This window comes from Nelumbo lutea, chromosome 1 (genome assembly GCF_056320005.1).
Source record: "Nelumbo lutea isolate HS-2025 chromosome 1, American lotus-T2T, whole genome shotgun sequence".
In the NCBI taxonomy this organism is placed as follows: domain Eukaryota; kingdom Viridiplantae; phylum Streptophyta; class Magnoliopsida; order Proteales; family Nelumbonaceae; genus Nelumbo; species Nelumbo lutea.
Window position 1 is genome coordinate 105,441,045 of NC_142684.1, and position 6,714 is coordinate 105,447,758.

A 6,714-nucleotide genomic window follows, 5' to 3' on the forward strand; every position below is an offset into this window, starting at 1 on the left:
AATTTAGTTGATTTTATGGTCATCTAGTAAAAAGAAACACAATAACAAAATTTGATTTATGGTCATCTAGTAAAAAGAAACACGTGAAGAATTTAGTTGATTTTATCTATACAGAAAATCAATAAAAATAAAATAAATCCATTAGAAAAATAACAAAATTTGATGTTGGATTTAGAATATTAAGAAAAAAATCCCACTTGATTTACACAAGTGGAACTAAGAATTCGATTGGCCCTTTTTGCATTGAATTCTCTTGTTCTGTTATATTAAGAAAGAATTTGATTGGCCCTTTTTGCATTGAATTCTCTTGTTCTATTCTTATATTAAGAGAAACTAATAAAACTTGATTTTATTGGTTTTTTCATTTTTTTTTATTTGTCTCTAGGGGTGGCAATTTTTCACCGAACCCATTGAACCCACCCAATCCACTCAGTATCTAACCCACCCAATCTGTTCATTTACTTGGCGGGTTGTGTGATCAACCCATCACTCAACCCGTCCATTTAAATGGGATGGGTTGGGTTGGGTTGGGTTGTGGATAACCATTGGGTTAACCATTTCAAACATAAGTATTAATTCCTTAGCCTTTTTTTAATTTTCATTTGAATTAAATAATTTATAATTAATGTATTATTTTTTTATTAATTATTGATTAAATTTAGTTTTGTCTTGAATCAACACACTTCACCTAACATAAATCGAAATCAATTTGACCCAAGTCCGGACCAGTGCAATGCGGTCTGGCCCGATCCAACATATACCTATCTAGGTTGACTCGAATCCAAAATAGCCTTGGGCGAAATGGCTTGGTACCGCTTGCTTTGCCCAGTTGTCCGGTCCAACTAGCATTCATATAGCTCGACCCGACCCAATACAAGTTGATCCAGGTCGACCCGAATTCGAAACAGTTCGGGCGGGATGGTTCGGTGTCTACGTGCTTTGCTCGATCTAGACCATCTGGTCGACCAAAATCCACACAACCCGACTTGAATCTAGACCGACCCAATTTACTTACACTGACCCACTTCGGGTCAGTTGGTTCGGTCCCAAACCTATGTACAAACCTGATATGGTTCGGTTCAAGTCAATTTACCATTGATTGAACTGGTCTGGTTCAACAGATCTAAACGATTCAACCACCCTTGATGTGATTAGCTCAAAGATAATCCAATTAGATAGTTCAAATTGGTTAGACCGGTTTGAATCTAAGTGGTTAGGTCAAACCCGAAATCCGAACATAATCAAATGACTTATCCGCTTGTGTAAAAATAACATGCATGTAATGTGATTTGAACCTTCACCACTTGTGTAAAGAGTAAATACAATTACCAAGGTAAGACCAACTTATTTGTTAAGAGAGTTTGTTTTTAGTCCATAAATATAAAATTAATGGATTTGGGCGGGTTGGATTGGGTTAAAGCGGGTTTGGGTTGAACCCAATCCATTTAATTTTATATAACTGGGTCATTAATGGGTTGGCGGGTTTGTAAATAGTAAATACAATTATCACCAAGGTAAGACCAAAAAGAGAGTTTGTTTTTAGTCCATAAATATAAAATTAATGGATTTGGGTGGGTTGGATTGGGTTAAAGCGGGTTTGGGTTGAACCCAATCCATTTAATTTTATATAACTGGGTTATTAATGGATTGGCGGGTTCGATGGATTGGGTTGAAGCTCAACCCAAACCAAACCCAACCCAACCCACCCAATTGTCATCGCTATTTGTCTCATATAGAGCTATTTTTTTATGAAAAATATATATTTTTGAGTTGGTATTCACTAAATAACCATTCATACTTGAGGCTTATGCCTTTTTATGAGGCCTCATTTTGGGAAAGGCTTAAGCCTTGAGAAAAATCTATGGACCTCACCTCAAGTTGTATTCATCACACCTCAAGGCTTAAGCCTATTAAACAATGTTACAAATTAGATTTACAATACGAAGTGGTATAGGCGTATGGCACTTAACCTAAACTAGACTATTCCTCTGCTCCTTGTGAGTTTCCCATGCTCTCTGTGAGTTTCAACATTCTGTGTCTATCTCTACTGCTCCCTATGAGTTTCGCACCTCTCCCCCCCACGGTTTTCGTTGATCCCTTTCCCTTTGAATCGAACAAGAGGAACCTCTTCCGACTTCGAATGAGGGAAACGGAAGCTTTGAGAATCTTGAATGCCTAGAAGAGTTGCTTGCAAAAACACTATCCATCCAAACTCTTGAAGTGCCTTTCAATGAAGGTATTTTAGCGGATCAAGAAAGTAATTTCTGCCTATTAGGCAAACTGATTTGTGATAAGCTCCTAAACCTTGATGGTGTTAAGGAAGCAATCACAAACTCCTGGAATATGGTTAGAAGTGGATTCAAAATCCTGGAGATGCACAACGACATCCTGTTATTCAGATTCAACCACGAGATGGATAGAAACATTGTGTGGGACGAAAAACCTTGGTCCATTAAAAGCTAACCGTAAATTCTCAAATAACGGATGCCAGGTATTCCAGTCAGTATGATTGATTCCTCAGTCAATACCTTTTGGATTTGAATAGTGGATCTTCCAGTTGATTGTACGACGATTGCAAAGGGCATGCAGTTAATGAGCATAGTTGGAAATCCAGTTAGGGTAGATACTAGAAATATCAATGAAATGGGTCTTTGGGAGAGATTCCTACGTGTTCAGGTTGAGATTGACATCACCAAGTCATTGCCTACTGGTGTGGTGGGAGTGAATGCAAATGGTGAGAAAGCTTGGTTTAATTTCCAATATGAGAGATTGGCTACCTTCTGCTAATTTTGTGGAGTTCTAGGTCATGAGGAAACCAGAAGCTATACTAAGTTTGACCTTCAGAAGAAATTACGAGCTAAAAGGAGAGAGTTGCTGGCGAAAAAAACCATGGGTCCGGGTCCATGCTCATACGGTCCTTGGCTATTGGCGTCCCAGAGTCCCTCGCTGAACCAAAATACTCCCATCTAGTATTGTTGTGATGACCTCAAATCGAGATGGACGTGATTGGAGTGGATCGAGCAATAGTGAAGCTCTTGGATCAAAAGGGATAGAAGCCAAATCATGGAATGGATAATCTCCTCACAGATGCAATGCCCAAATCCTTCCAACGCCAATGGACATTAGCCCTTACAAGTCGAGCAAAAAAAGGGCAGAAATTGAGATGATCACTAAGAAGGGGTCTTCATCGGCGATGAACGGAACTGGAGACGATGCAGGCACGGTTACACAGAGCCCAATGCAAATGCATTACAACTACCGAAATGATGTAGCTAACTCTACAACTAAGAGGGTAGGGGAAGTGCAGGACCCCCTTTTCTCAATTGACTCAGCCGTAAGAGGATGGATTAATGAAAACCCTCAAGACTTCCCCTTTTTAGGTAAAGACTTTTCCCCCAAGGAACCTCGTACAGCGGGATGTCACCAGAAAGCAGAAACTTCTCGACTCTCAAAAGATAGAACTACGGAGGCTAGAGTTTCGAACGGAGAGAGAAAAGATCTTGACAATATAGTCTTTACCGAAATGGGGTCAGTGAATAAAGTTGAGATCTCTTCACCGTTGAAGTTGAATGACAACATCGAGAGGGTTGACATGTTCGCTAAGACACGTAAGGAAGGAAACATACAGAAGGGAAGGAAACATCGAGAGGGTTCCCTGAACAGCCATGGGTGGGTCAATGAGGTGTTTATATCAAGGGTTTGGGGCCCCTTCGGCAGTTCGATTCCTGAAATTTTTGCTCCAAGATCACCGTCCTAATATTGTATTTTCAATGGAAACTAAATGCTGTTGGAATAAAGTTAAAAAAAGATTACGGTTAGATTACAAATGGAATAGCACTGGGGTTGATTCCCTTGGGCTCTCTGGAGGCCTGTTTTTGTGTTGGGATGCTTCGGTTCATGTTACCGTTCTGGATCAATCTAACTTTGGATTTTTATGCCAAATTGAAGATGAAAACAACAAGATTTGGAGCCTTAGTTGTGTGTATGGAGAACAAAAAAGACAAAACAAGGGTGTCTTCTTTGAATATCTTATTAGATCCCTCGGTTCAATTGACCTCCCAATAATGTGCATAGGAGACTGGAACTGCATTTTCAGCAAGGAAGATAAGAAAGGAGGTAATCCGGTATCAGGTTCTACAACTAGAGACCCAAATAAAATGATTAACTCTTTTGGCCTCACTGATTTGGGTTTTAGTGGCTATAGTTTCACTTGGTGGAAATCAGGCTAGACAAAGCTTTTGGAAACAATGAATGGAGAATGATGTATGAGAATAGTACCCTCAAGCACCTACCCAGGATTCATTCGGATCACTGCCCCATCCTTTTGGATTCTAGTCCGTACAGAACCTAGAGCCCCAAGCCTTTCAGATTTGAGCAAGCTTGGACTACTCGCGCTGGATGTGATGAGATAGTCAAGGATATGTGGGATGAAAATATTCAAGGATCCCAGAGGTATAAGCTAGCCCGGAGAGTGTCCTCTCTAAAAATAAATTAAGGAGGTGGAACAGATCTTGTTTTGGCAATATTCAGGATAAAATAAAGAAAATCATGAATTCACTGAATCAGTGTGATCCCAATAGTTTGGAAAAAAGGGAGCTTGAAAGAGAATTAATCTAGAGCTGAAACGGGAAGAAATGCTATGGGCCCAAAAAGCTAGAGTTAAATGGCTTAATTGGGGTGATAAGAATACGAAGTTCTTCCATACTTCTACCATCATTAGAAGAAATGTGAACAAAATCCGTAAGCTGCAGGACAATAATGGGAACTGGATTTTGAGAACCAAGAGGACCTCAGTGAGAGTATAGCCACTTTCTTTGACTCCTCGTACACCACTCAAAGATCTGAAGGAGGGAGAAACTTGCTGAACAAAATAACTAGAAGAAATGATGATGCTTAGAATTCCATGTTAGAAGCTGATGTTACTAACGAAGAGATAGAGGCTGCTCTTTTTCAGATGGCCCCCTCAAAAGCCCCTGGATGGTTTACCAAACTATTTTTTTCCAAAAATATTGGTAAACCATTAAAGAAAATGTCATAAAGGCAGTGAGAGAATTCATTGCTTCGGGGTACCTACTTCGGGAGCTTAATAATACTTCCGTAACCTTAATCCCAAGGTGTAAGCATCTGAGTAGCATTTCCCAATTTCGGCCAATTAGCCTTTGTAATACCTCCTATAAGCTTATAGCAAAGGTGTTAGCAAGTAAGCTAAAAAAGGTGTTGGGTTCCATCATAGGGCCAAACCAAAGTGCTTTCATCACGGGCAGACAGATCTCAGACAATATTCTTATTGCACATGAGCTCTTAAATCATTTGAGATCATCAAAAAGCAAGAATAAGTTCATGGCAATTAAATTGGATATGGCTAAGGCTTATGATCGGGTTGAATGGTCCTTTTTGATGGATACTATGCATAAAATGGGCTTTGGAGAGAAGTGGAGAAACTGGGTCTATCAATCTGTTTCTTCGGTGAGCTACAAAATTCTAGTGAATGGCTCACCCAGTAGGGTGATTTACCCCACGAGAGGCATTAGGCAGGGAGATCCCTTGTCTCCTTTTCTTTTTCTGATAATTGTTGAGGTTCTCTGTTCTAATTTGGAGTGGTGTCAGCAAAATAGAAAGATCTCAGGGATAAAAATAAGTAGATATAGCCCTCCTATCTCTCATCTCTTATTTGTAGACGACAATTATATTTTTATACGAGCCTCTATCCAAGAAGGTGATGAGATTCTTAATATTCTTAGGAAGTATGAGTTGGCAGCAGGTCAAAAGGTGAATATGAACAAGTCAGAAGTTTATTTTAGTAAAACTGTTCACCCTAGAGTTCAAAGAATGCTCTCCAAAGCTTTAGGCTTTAGAAGAGTAACCAAACTAGGAATTTATCTTGGTCTCCCGGCTGAAATTGGCAGATCAAAAAAAGAGATTTTCTCTTTCATAAAAGAAAGGGCTATTAAAAAGACCCAAGGATGGCATGAACAATTGTTGTCCAAGTCTAGTAAGGAAATCCTTATCAAAGCAGTTATTTCAGCTATTCCTATGTATGTTATGTCATGCTTCTTATTACCCCAATCTTTGTGTGATGAGTTGACTAAAACTATGAGAAAATTCTGGTGGAGAGAGAGAAATAGTCAAAACAAAATTCACTGGATGAATTGGGAACTTCTTTGCAAACCCAAACAAGGAGGATTGAGGTTCAGGGATCCGAAAGCATTCAATCTAGCTCTCCTTGCAAAACAGATCTGGAGAGTGCTAACAAAACTTAACTCCCTCTTGAACCAAGTGCTCTTTGGAAAATATTGCAGAAACAATACTTTCCTACAATCCAAACCTCGTAGCAAGTGTTCTTGGGGGTGGAGAAGCCTCATGGCTGGCAAAGAAGTTCTACCGAAAGGCCTTTTTATGCAAGTTGGTAATGGGGAGGACATAAATTTCTAGGATGAGCCATGGCTTCCTAATAGCCACAATCACAAAGTATCTTGTGACAAACCTCTAAATTGTCCCTTCAGTAGAGTTTGGGAGGTAATTGATCTAACCTCTAAAACTTGGAATGTTATGACTTCTAGATGAGTGGCTTCCTAATAATATAGTTAATGATATCAAGGAAATTTGCATTCCTTAAGGAGATGTTAAAGATGAGTACATTTGGAAGTGGGAGAGAAATGGCTTCTTTTCAGTAAGAACTGCTTATCATACTACAAAAGCATTGGTTGATAACAA